Below are 12,787 nucleotides of genomic sequence, written 5' to 3' on the forward strand. Positions count from 1 at the left end.
TAGGATGACAGCCACCTCAGCTGTCAGTGAAACAAGCACACTGCTTGCTGCATGCAAAGAAAAAGGCATTGTGATGATTTTTCAAATAGTTTTTTTTTTTAGATCTTATATATTTTTTTCTTTTTAAATTATTGTTAAAGATGAAAGGAGGACTAGCAAAGTTGTAAAAATCTCATTGTATGATGTAACCGCCTGTGTTTTTACTGTGTATATGACAAAAACATATTATCTTAAGAAGGGAAATAATAGAATAATTGAACAAAAATTGCAATGACAATCATTGTAATATACAAAAATGTATCCGAGCTTGCCATTTGGTGAGTAACTCTTGGGAAAGACATATTTTTTTTGTCTAAAGTCGTACATACGTCTAACTAATGAACTAAATGTTGTCCTGAAGTACCTGCAGTAACATAGCAGACATGCTTCAGTCGTCCAGCTGCTGCCGCCGTTCTTTGGCATTAATCACCCTCCATACTGCAGTCCCTCTCATCACCGGTGGGTGTCGCTGCTGACACTGGTACCCAAGCCGTGTGTCAATCTGTCTGGCAGGGATGGGGGGATGTTGTATTGTGAACTGAGAGAGAGGGAGAGAGACGGAGAGAGAGTGAGAGAGAGAGAGAGAGAGAACCTCTGCCGCTCTCCTCGCCTCCTCTCCTCTCCTGTGCGCAGTGCTCCGGCCCGGCCGCTCCTTCCTTCCTTTCTCATTTCCTCCCCACAGCTGGCTCTCTCCTCTGTCGGATGCTGGCTTGCCTTCTCCTTTCACACAGCCGAGCTGGACCAAATACTTCGGAGGGGTGGAAGGACTGACTACCTGTTTTGCATGGTCTGAATTTCGGGAAATTCGCACGTCGGAAAGGAGGGGAGTCAAGAGGGAAAAAAAGGAGGCTCTCCATCCCCCGAGGGAATTTATTTTACAGTAAGCAGGCGCAATGTCATTCCAGTTTCCTCATGCCGCTCGTCTCACACCTCCCATCTGTGCGAATGCTTGATAGAAGAAAAATGCTCGAATATGACAGCCTGCAGGGAATATGGCTGGATGTTGTATTGTGGTCGAAGTGTGTGCCAGATGTTTTTGCTGTTTTATGTGCGTTTATCCCGAGGCGTGGTGTGGACTGTGTTTTTTGTTTGTGACGCGCTGAATAGGGCTGTGGTGCGCTTGCAAATGGAAACCCCCCCATTTCAGTTTAACTCGCTGTCCATCCGAGGCCGATGTGTGTGGGGGTCGGGGGAGGGAGGGGAGGAGTGGAAGAGGGGGGTCGGCTGATGCCAAAACGATTTTACTTTCAGATTGACCTAAATATGAGCGATATTCGTAATATTATGATGGGTGACAGCGACTCGTCGTGCGCCGACTGCACCGTCTTTGTGCCGCCTTTGCGGGGCGAAGCACGCACAGCTCCGGATTTCAGTTTCCCTCAGCCATCAGCAGGCATGTGAACGGATGAAGAGCACCTTGCTGCCTTGTGTTGCTCCAGCTCCGGCCTGGCTGCTCCATGTTGATCACTCCAACCAGCACCACAGCGTGTTTCTGATCAGCTCCAGGCTGTTTCTCCTCTCCACTGTAGAGTAATTAATGTTCATCACGTTGCCAAGATGACTGGGTTTCAGCAGAGAGCATTGTAATGTTTGCTCTTGTTAATTGGCTGTGGATTTCTGTTCTGTGACCTGGCAGAAATTGGGGCCTCCTCCTGCTCGTTGAATTAGCCCTCTCATACCCTCAGTTCATCTCCAGCCAGTGTGGACTGCATGGCAGTTTATGATGCTTCATTTAAACTTATTTCCTGTGTTTTCTTTTTTAGGAGCTACAGTGCTGTAGATCACAGATCACTCCCAAAATGGAGGAGCTACCCAGCCCGAAAAAGAAGTTTAATGTGATGGAGATTGGGGGGGTTTAACGTTCAGCAGAGATTATGTCAGACAGTGAAATGTCCGATTAAGTAATCAGTATGCTGCTTATTTCATAGTGGTCATAGTATTTGAGCATGTAGACTACAGTATGTTTGGTTTAAGACTAAAAACACAACACAGATCAGTAAAGCAGATTATCTATAGTGACATGGCCAATGGAGAGTCTCACAGGTCCTATTTAACACCACGACCAATCAAAATATGGCAAGGCACTTGTCGAATGGTAGCCTACTAACTTATTTTAGTTATTAAAATTATACTGACTTTTCACCAGTGGTTGCTGTCTTCTTAGCTTCTGATACTTTTAAGGACTCGTTTAGAAGTGACAGTTACAATTTGTTTTCTTGCTGAGTGTTAAGGTCTATAAACATCGGAGGAGGTTTTTTTTCAAGTGATTAATTTCTGTCATTCAAACCGTTGTTTTTGTCTTGAGAACTTTGACACAGAACGCAAATATTGTGCAACAGAAAAGCTTTTTTCCGTCAGCTTTGAGCTTCCATGGCGCAAGTAGAGGGATCAACCAATCACTTTGTGCTTCTCTGGTGTCGTGACATCCCTCGTTTCCGCTGTGTTGAAATTTCATTCACATGCTGAAGCGCACATGTAGGGGGATTTGCTGGCCACCCGCACAACTCTCACAGAGGAGGCACAGCACACAGCTTTGTCCGTATCATCAGGTCTGAACCCCAAATATTACCAAACAAAAGCCCTTCTCTCTCAGATCGGCTGCCTGGTTGTCTGCCCGGCTGCCTGTATGACTGAGTGATATATGACGATACATCACCATAAAGCATAAAAAAGATCACATATTTACAACAGTACTGACGATTTCCACCTTTAGCGGAATACCTTAATACCATCTGCACCTATTTTAACAAGATATTTGTGCCATTTTGAATCTGTCCTGAATGAGCTGGTGTCAATCTCTATAATTTGTTGTTTTTGTTTTTAGTGTTGCAACTGTGGCAAATTTGCATTGCTGCTCGTATGAATAGTTTTCACATTGAAATATTCGCTGGTGAGTATTTCACATTGAAATATTCGCTGGTGAGTATTTCACATTGAAATATTCGCTGGTGAGTATTTCACATTTTCGTGTCGTTTATTCGTCACGACACCGGTGTGAAAAAACATGTCAGGGAGAAAAGTGATACCACCCTCGTGTCTCACAGTCAGTTAGCTTAGCTTAGCATAAAGACTGAAAGCAGGGGGAAACAGATAGCTGGATTGTCCAAAGGAAACACAATCTGCCTTCATGCTCCTCTAGAGCTATCAAACTATACACCGTGTACAAAAACTGAAGTTTGTGTTTTTATAGGGAGTCATGTCCTTGTTAGCTTAGTTTAGCATAAAAACTGAAAGCAGGGGGAGAGAACTTGCCTAAAGGTAACAAAACCAGTGTTGGCCAACTACTCTCAATGCTTGACGTGTAGCTTGGTGATGTAATTTGCTAATTAGCATATTTGTGAATAAATGCGGCATATTTTTTATTCTGCCTAGTGTCAGATCATTTCAGGCCGTTATATTTGGTTGCTTCTCTCCTTCTCTCTGTGTACATTAACAGAGCTGAATTACCAATAAAGCTGCACATATTTTTATATTTCTGTTGTCAGACAGCAGAATTAGTGTAGAATAGCCACTACATGTTTAGCAGCAGTCACTTCTAGGCCATTTTCAAGCTGCTGCTCTGCAATGTAAAAAAAACCTAACAACACATTTTATGGAGGGAAGTGTGTGCATTTGTGTGTGTGTGTGTGTGTGTGTGTGTGGGGGGGGGGTGGCTAGTGACTCAAATCTGATTACAGCTTCATATTTAGCTGGCAGATACTGTATAACAGTACTATCAATCTTCTCAGACATACTGAAGATGTTATGTTTCATAATAAGCTAAAGTGACAAAAAAGCTCAAAAATAAAGCCCCAGCGACCCCTGATACTGATCTTGTGACCCCATAGGGGGTCTCAACCCCCAGGTTTGGAACCCCTGACTTACTAGTGATTGACCTCATATTGCATAATAGCAAACAGCATTTGAACGTAAGCACGTTCCTCATGTTGCTACTCTGGCATGAACATCATCACAGTTTCAACTCCTTGTCTCTAGTATTAACTTGGTCCGCCAGAGCGCACACACAAGCAGCTTGTGTTTACTGACTGCTACAAGCCTAGATTCACAACATCTCAGAGCAGCGCTCTAAACACTTAACACACACAGGTGAAACTGCCAGCCAGTGTTCTCGTCACACAACATTTAACTGATCAAAGAGCTCCTTCTCCCCAAATGCCGCGTTCCTGTAACACGCTGAGCAGCATTACAGGAAGCCAGAAGTCCTCGGAGAACATTCACCTTCTACTCTGGCATATAATGGAGAACCCCACCACTTCCCCACCCCGCCCACCCTCTCTCCATTTCTCTGTCGAATTGCCAAAGATTCATTGTGGATGGTGGAGTGACCCCCATAGCTACATCCCTTGTGAAATGTCTGAAAAGTGATGCACTCCGCCACGGTTCACAGAAGTGTTAAGAGCGTGTTATCATCCCTTTTTCAAAGACTTTCCTCAGCTGCTGCCGCCTCAACAGGCCTCATTAAGTTTTTATATTCAGACGATGATACATGCACAAACTTTTAATAACCTCTCACTGACTCCAAGACATGAATTACTGCTTCCTGCACAACATCGACTATCAATATATAATGTTTCCCTCACTAAAATCTAAATCTAGATTAATGAATCTAATTTGGACATATGCAGTTTCGAGGGCTGTAATGTTAAGGGGGAAGGCATTTTCTGAGATTTGGTGTGATGGTGCAACATACTGGTACAGAAGCGATAAAACAACCTGTACAAATTTATTTGAAGGTGAGACTGAAGGAGAGTGCAGTTAAAATGTTGGTATTAACCTGTTTGTTGCACTGGAAAAGTGTGCATGTACAACTACAGCAACTATTGTAGATCACTGCTGCATCAGAGTCTGACTGCTGGTGTTTCTCAACCCTGAATTTGTTTTAGCGACGTCACAACATTCCCAGCAAGCGAACCTGCTAAATACATTGTTAATACCACCCCTAGAAATAATGGTGGAAACTCAAAGTCCAGATCCAACTTGAAAGTAACCGAACCTAAGAGGTGTTGTGTTGCTGGGTGGCAATCACCATCTTAATATGGGAGTATTCAAAGTGTTCTGTAACAACTACCACAAAAGTTGAAGCAGTCAGATGTCTAAATTGTAGGCGTTAGTCAGAAAAAGTGCTAAATCAATCCATATCTCAGTGAGTAGAGGACTAAACAAATCAAAAGTAAAGTACTGAGAAAAGAGCAGCCTCCACAAGTTGAAACAAAACCATCAGAGATTACATATACTGCAGCATATAAGGGGTTGTCAAATAATTAATTAGCATGAAACATCATATGACCCACTTTAGTAGCAGCATTAGCATGCTTTGGTAACTTCAAAGTTAGTGTTTTTTTTTTTGAGTGGTTATGTTAGCTTGTATATAAATTAGCTGTATGTAACTTGATGATTTAGGATATTGTCTAATAATTATAATTATTTGTGCAATGTAATGATATATAATTGGTACATTATTATTTCCATGCTGGTATTGTTTCTCTCCTAGTATTGCAATTACAAGCAACAATAGGAGGGATATACCAGTATCAGTGTACATAATTCCCACTCATGCTCTTATTTTATTCATTTTTTAAAACAACTGCAGTCTAATGTGATATAAAATTACAATTAAAGGATACATTTGGAGCGCAACCATTTCCTACCTTTGTGAAGCAGCCGTCCATTGTACCAACCTGATAATCCCTGCTGATAACCTTGAAGGAGAGAGAGACTCTGTGTTGTCAGGTCATTGTATTTCAATCATGGCAGCATCTGATTCATATCACAGCAGGCACCCCCTCCCTCCATCAGCGAGGAGATGGGAAGATAGGTTGCCTGGTCAACAACCTCTTTATTCCCTGAACCATTCAGAGCAGAAACATAGTAGGATATGTAAAAAGCAGCACAGGACGCTGACATCATGGGCCACCTTTTTTTTTTTTTTTTTTTTTCAAACAGTACAGCTCATTAAAAGAAAATTGAAATAATTTGTAAACTAAATATTGAGATGAAACAGTACAGAAGTATAGAAGAATAATTTAGCAATACTTGAAGATTAAGTAGAATAGATTGAACATAAATGCAATAAACAAAAACTGGACAGTCGTTATCCACCCTGTCTTAAATTCCCATACACTTGTTAACATAAGGCTTTCCTCTCTAATCATTCCAGCCATAGAGCTACGTCAGTGCACATTTATTGCTTCACCATAATGATAATCAATTATGTAACTTTGTGCAATTCTCTTTTGCCTTAGATAATGTATATGTTGTCTCAACATCCTCGTGTAGGCTACATGAACTCTCCACAGTTGGATTTGACTCTGTAACTATTGTATTTGTCTGCTATTGATTTTTCTATATGAATGCCTCTTTACAGTGTAGTCTCTATAGGAAATCAACATAATATGCAGATGACACTCTACTGTTTCACCGGTTCTCTTGCTTAACTTTTAGTCTTCAGCTTACATTTAGTCATCTCCAGCTTGGTCACACTTCTTTTAAATCTGTCTGAAGCTAAATATGTTTCAAGGATGACGGAAGCGTGTGCATACGTACAGATGAAGCTTAAATTAGTGCCTGGACAAAAGGACACTGAGACCGACAGGAACTAGAGGGAATGGAGCACATGACAGCAGAACGCGTTGTACCAGTGGCGTGTCAGTTAATGGCATCTCTGAGCAGCCTAACTTTTCCTGAAAATGTAATGGTATCCTCAGACATGTTGTGACTGTTGCCATTGCTAAATAGAACAAGGAAAACAACTCTGTCGACTGCAAATGACATCTATATATTATTAAGTTGTTTTTGTGGGGACTGAATCGTCTTCAGAGGCAACATTATTTTTTAAAAGATTTAAGTGCTACACTTAAGAACTGCACGAGGGTTACTGGGAGGAGGTTGGGGTTAATGGTGGGCGCACTTAACACAAGAGCCCAGGATTGACCGTCTGAGTCGGTTATTTTCTTCTCAATACACTTAGGGCCTGATTCATTGAGATCTCAAATAAAGGGTACTAAATTGCATGTTTTTTCCAAAAGTTTGTAAATTTTTTGCACCCATTTTGCGTCATTGAAATCAGGTGCAAATCACTGTATTTAAATGAAGGGTTAAATAAACACGCAGTCACTTCTCTTATTTCTACTTTCAGGTTTAGTAAATATCATTGCGGGTGCTAACTTATTCTATTTCCATTTCCCCTCCCAGTATTTTGCACCTTCAAGCAGAAATGCCCAATATTGCATGCATGCAGGAAAACACTCAAAATGGACAACGTGTGTTAAATTGCACATTTGAAAGATGCAACCCTCACTGCACGTCTTTAGTACGTCTCTGCTTGGGCATTTTTTTGTGAGTGGTGTGGAGTTTGCACGTGATTTTACACACGCAAACGTTTAGTAAATCAGGCCCTTAGGGTACATTAATTCCTGTACTGACAGTGAGGAGAAATCAGCTTACTTGGGTAACCAGGTGAAGAACTAAATCCTGAGTGCATGTAAATGGAGCCGCTCGTGGAAATCTCACAATGCTGCTATTAACCTTCTCTGTTTGCACACTATATGAACACCTGCAGCCATGACCTAACTCAGGTGACTGAACGACCAACAGCCACATCCTCTCCCTGCAGCTCTCACTCGTGGATCTGGCTGGTTCACTAATGGATGATGGCAAATAAGAGCTGCACTTTGCCTCCCTGTCTCAGGCACTGAGTGGTTTTCCCTCTTCTCCTCGGCCTTAAGAGGAGAGAGGAGCAGATCGGCATCTGTATGGAGAGGGTAATGGCTGTTTGTCGGACACATCATTTTGTCACTTGAGTTTTGTTCATTTCACTCGATGGTTGAGTGTGCACTTTCCAGACGGAAAACTCTCCATGGGAAATTGCTTTGCACCTATATTTACTATGGCTCCCATCTGGTTGTGAATTAATCTGAGTGGAAATACGACCGTATCTGTTCCATTGTGCTCAGTTAAATAATGACATTTAGTTCAACTTAGCAACCACATGGAACGAGCCGCAGCCTGCTCAGCCAGAAGGCCACTACACTATTTTTTAATCACCGCAGCACATTAGCAAATTAATGAGTAATGGATAAATGAGAGGCATCTTTCATCTCTGTGTTAAGCCAAGTTCAGGCCAGGGCTGTCATCGTTGTTTCAGTGAGTCCACCATCCTCTCATTGTCTGGCAAAGCTCAGGTCCAGCGTGTCCCTCTGCACCAAGGGAGACAATAATACTCCTCCTAATCCACCTCTCACTGCATTGCTCACCCAATCAATCCCCTGTGGAGTCGAATGTTGCCAAGTTGCGGTTTGCCAAATTGTGGTTGCCGTGGCAACGCAGACTTCGGTTTACTGTGATGTCAGCCAGGTGCGGTCTGGCAGTTTGGGCTCTAACAAGGCCGACCCTTGTTGTGGATAATGAGCAAGACTCTGCTGTCATGGCGATGACTCTTTTTGTGTATGAGGGGAGGTCAGCGAGGGGTGACTTCCAATTAGCTTGGAGTGTGTGAGGGAGACAGTGAGTGGGTGGGTGGGAGTGGGAAGGGGGAGCTTTCCCCTTTAGGATAGATGCTGTATGTTTGTGTGTGACATATGTTGCCTATCATAAAACAATTGGATGGTAATTGGAAATTAATATTTATGAGACAACTAGAAAAGGCTGTTTGAAATTTCCCTTCACGAGCACCAATATAATACCTGAGTTTCAGTAAAACAAGATGTGTTATACTGCATAGGCTACACACAGCACACGCATTCATTCTTGATTTATACCTCTATACGATCTCATTTTAAATGTCCATGATTCTGATACATTTTCATTCAAAACATGAATTAAATTAAATTCAATTCAGTTTTATTTATATTGCGCTAAATCACAACACAGATTATTTCATGGCACTTAACACCATCTGCCGTCAGAACTTTACATCATTGAACAGAGAAACTCAACAATTCCCACATAAGCTAGGAGGCTCAGAGGTGGGCGGCCATCTGCCTCTACCGGTTAGGGTGAGGGGAGAGCAGAGAGAGAAAAGGACAGCATAGAGATACAAAACATGAACTGTTGGTGAGGCCGACAATCACAGAGCAGAGACATGCAGCTCCACGGCGGGACATCTGCAAAAGAGGAATGTTTTGACTAACCTTAAAGGACCTAATTGTAACAGACCAAATTGCATCCAAACAAGAGCCTGTACTTTCTCCCGTAAAAAATGACAATGCGGCGTTCCACCACATGATGCAGAACAGCAGGAACCGGCAGTAAAGATAATAAACAGTGACAGACTCCAACAGGACAACGCACATAAAATATCAGTTTCAAAGGTTGTTTATTAAGAGAAGAAAAGAGACTGAAGCTGATTGTTTTTATGTTCACTGTCAAATTCACGAACAAAACGTTTCCTTTCTGTTGTCCAAAATGTATCCAGTCCCATATCTGTCCCATATCAAGCCCCATCATATTTATAAAGTTGATAAGGCTAACATGAGTGGCCCACTTTGTCTCTCGTTTTTGATAACTTCTTGTGTCAACTGTGGTGCTTATTTATCCAAGCTTTCACTGAAAACAAGAACTTATGATCAGTATTCAATATAAACACATTGATTAGTGCAGATTTAAAGAAGTAAACAATATGAATGTAACCATGCTATTTGGTGCAACTTTTTGTAAATTAAAAAAAGTTTGCAGCACATATGTAGACCCACTTACATGTCTTTTGGTATTCATCCATTTAATTGAACAGTAAATAATGTATTTCACACAGTTTACAAACATAACGTTGACAGTACATTATTATAATCAGAGTGCATCCAACTTTACAGCTCATTAGTCAATATATTATCACCAGATTTGCAATTCCACATGTTTAAAGAGATTATTACAGTTGGTGCTCATTTTAATTAACTGTAATTTACTGTAAAAAAAAAACAACAGTAAAGCTAAATAAAAGAGTACCTATAATACACTCGACCGAATCTAAACCAAATCAAGCTTGGGCATCAGGCATTAAGATTTTGAACTTCCTAAATGAAGAGAAATAAACGTACCTTTCCTTTCAATGTCTCAGGTGTTCTGGGCTTTAAAATCTTTGCAGGCAAATTTTCTGCCCTTTATTTAACCTTCGTCGAACGCAGACGATGTAAGAGCATTTTTCAACATATTTACCTGCTCACTCTGTTGTCCTGACAAAAGAAATGGTTCTTACATTGTGTACGCTCACATGTCATTTAGCTTCGCCCTTGTTTCTTTGTATGTGTGTGGTTTTGGCTTGGTGGGCGTTGGAGGGCTGCCGGCTGCAGCCCGACAGCGGCGGCTCTTTGTTCTCACTCCTATGTGTAAGTGGGCCTTACGTAATTACAAATGAGCTTCTTTCCTGTAACGCTGCTGAGAGAAAGCCATTATGTCCTGCAGAAATTTTGGAGCTGTAAAGACACATTGTGGTCAAACACCTATTTATCACTTATCACCTTGATGAGAACAATTCTCACTCTGCTTTATTTTACCGCCTGCATTCAGTGGAACTGGTGGAGGATACAGTCATGCAGACATTTTACTAGTAGAAAGAGAACTTTCATCTGGGTCTGCAATCAGTGGGTTTACAGAAGTCATCTTTTGCCCCCTTAATGTGATTTAAGCTTTTTTATTGGCATAAAAACAACACATTTGCAAGTTTTATTTGTGACTAAACACTGAAATTATACTGCTAAAATTTCTTAAATTTTTTTTCAAATGGTGCTTTCTTTTCTTTGTCTCTAACCACTCCACCTTCACCACCTCCACTGCTTAGCGTCGTGGTTGTTTCATGTTTTTGCTGACAGCGCGGTATGTGTGGGGTCTGTTGCAGACTGCATGGTGTCATTGTATTCTGTTGCTTCAGGCTATGTCCTTGATTATTTTCTGACCAATAACATTGTGAATGTGCTGCAAAAAAGTCGCTGTAAGAAGCCATTAAATGTGAAAAAAAAATGACCACTCACCCAATTAAACTTGCAGGTGAAAAGCAAAAAAAAGTGTTTCAGAAATGGGAGGCAGTGCTATCTATTCTTTTTCACTGACAGTTTTTATGTTCGAAGCAATTTTTTTTACTTAAAGGGCAGTTTGGTGCCCCGAGCGCTCATTAATTTTGAACCCTTTGCGAGTCTTTGCTTGCTTGCAGGTTTCCAATGAGTGGGTTTGTGTTTGTACGCGTGCAGTAGAGGAAGTGGCGTCTGGCCAGTGTGGACCAGCTTTGTCTGGCTTTAATGCCTCTTCATTCACTGTACTCACATCGAGCCAGCACCCTGACAGCCACTAATCTCCTCTTTATCGTAAAGGTTTGCTCAGCACTTTGGTGTCCCATTCAGACAGAAGTAAACCATAGATTTTAGGCAGCAACCTGGTGCTCCTGGTGGACTGTTGCATTGTGTTCATCAGTTGTGATTGGTACTTTGGAGTAGTAAGGTTGGTTCCACGCCAATGTAGCTGTAGCACAATTTGTAGACATATCTAGACTGAAGATAATTTTTTTGCTTGTGGAGGGGGTTGTGCTGCATTGTGTGTCTAGGTGTGCATATGGGTACAAGCCATGCTATCGCCACACAAGAAGATCTATTAACGAATATGCAAAACTGCAGACAATCTTCCGTTTTTTCCATCTGTCAACATTTTCAGCCATGCTAAAATGGCCAGTCAGTCGGTCCACAACTTTGGTCCACACTGAAATATCTCAACAGCCATTTGATGGATTATTATGCGATCTGTACCCCATAATACAGATGACTCTTGACTTTTTCTGCAGTCCAGTACTAGTACCAAGTTGACATTCTAGCTTCTCATGAAATCATTTGCCTTAACTACACATATTGCCATTAGATTTGCTATAGATATTCTTAATCCACAGAGAATTATGTGCTACTAATGATGTTGATTTTCACTTTAAGAGGAACTCTGATTTCACACATACAAGTTTAATTGAAGATGTTGGGGAATAGCTTCCTACTGCAAAAGAGTAAACAGGTTGCACAAAAGTTCTTTGTGGCTCCAGAGGAAGCTTCACAAACTCTGATGAATTGCCTAAATGGATGTCAGTAGGGTCAGCATCAGTTGGGGTTGAAGACCATGAGTGTGAAAATTAAAAAAAAATCTGTGGTTGTGGGGTAGAAAAGAGTGAGTTTAGCAGACCACTGTAGCCCCTCCTCATCTCTGCTGGAAACAATCGGCTGGACGCTGCTACCAGTCTAAAACACTGCGATCTCGTACTCGAATGTTGGCAGTAAAGTTGCATTGTGGGTAATGTAAGCACCAGGTTTTAACAAGGAAGATGTCTGGACCAATAAAACGTAATTCTGTTTGTGGATGTCATAACTGCTAAGGCGCCCTCATTTGTTATTCACGACTTCGGAGCTCAAAATTCTCTAAAAGCCTTCATGAGTTGTGATGTGTTTGCTGAAGTTTACGGAAATGGCATGGACATGGAAGTTCATTTTTCGTTGGATGTTGAGCTAATAGGTTATAGTTTTAGTCAAGTAGAGTTTTTCTTCATAACTACGTCTGAGAAAAAAGTTGATGTTTCCAACAGCCTCATCTTTTCTGTGACTTTGCATTTCCTGCATCCATTACCCTGTTAGCATACTAAATTATTAGCTTCTATGGCTTCTAGACACCGTCCACGTTGCCTAGCAACGATGTTCTCACAACTTAACCACACTTGAACGCCAAGCATACGGTGCGCATGACTTCCCATGTTGTAACCACGAGATCACGGGTTCCATTTGAGCGAGGCTGC

At 41.5% G+C, this 12,787-nt stretch overlaps 1 protein-coding gene across 4 annotated transcripts in view; it reads left to right on the forward strand.

The window, feature by feature from the left end:
• The first annotated feature begins 615 nt into the window (after window positions 1–615).
• The window catches only part of ctnnd2b (catenin (cadherin-associated protein), delta 2b), a 180,830-nt gene continuing 168,658 nt past the window's right edge, over window positions 616–12,787 (forward strand). For all 4 annotated transcript variants that reach the window (XM_069709815.1, XM_069709816.1, XM_069709817.1 and 1 more), the window contains exon 1: window positions 616–919. The gene's annotated coding sequence lies outside the window, so the exon portion shown is untranslated. The remainder of the gene's footprint in view (window positions 920–12,787) is intronic.

Source organism: Brachyistius frenatus, unplaced genomic scaffold (genome assembly GCF_029030835.1).
Source record: "Brachyistius frenatus isolate BFR_SWC_R1_liver_20210118 unplaced genomic scaffold, ASM2903083v1 Contig_85, whole genome shotgun sequence".
NCBI classification, from domain to species: domain Eukaryota; kingdom Metazoa; phylum Chordata; class Actinopteri; family Embiotocidae; genus Brachyistius; species Brachyistius frenatus.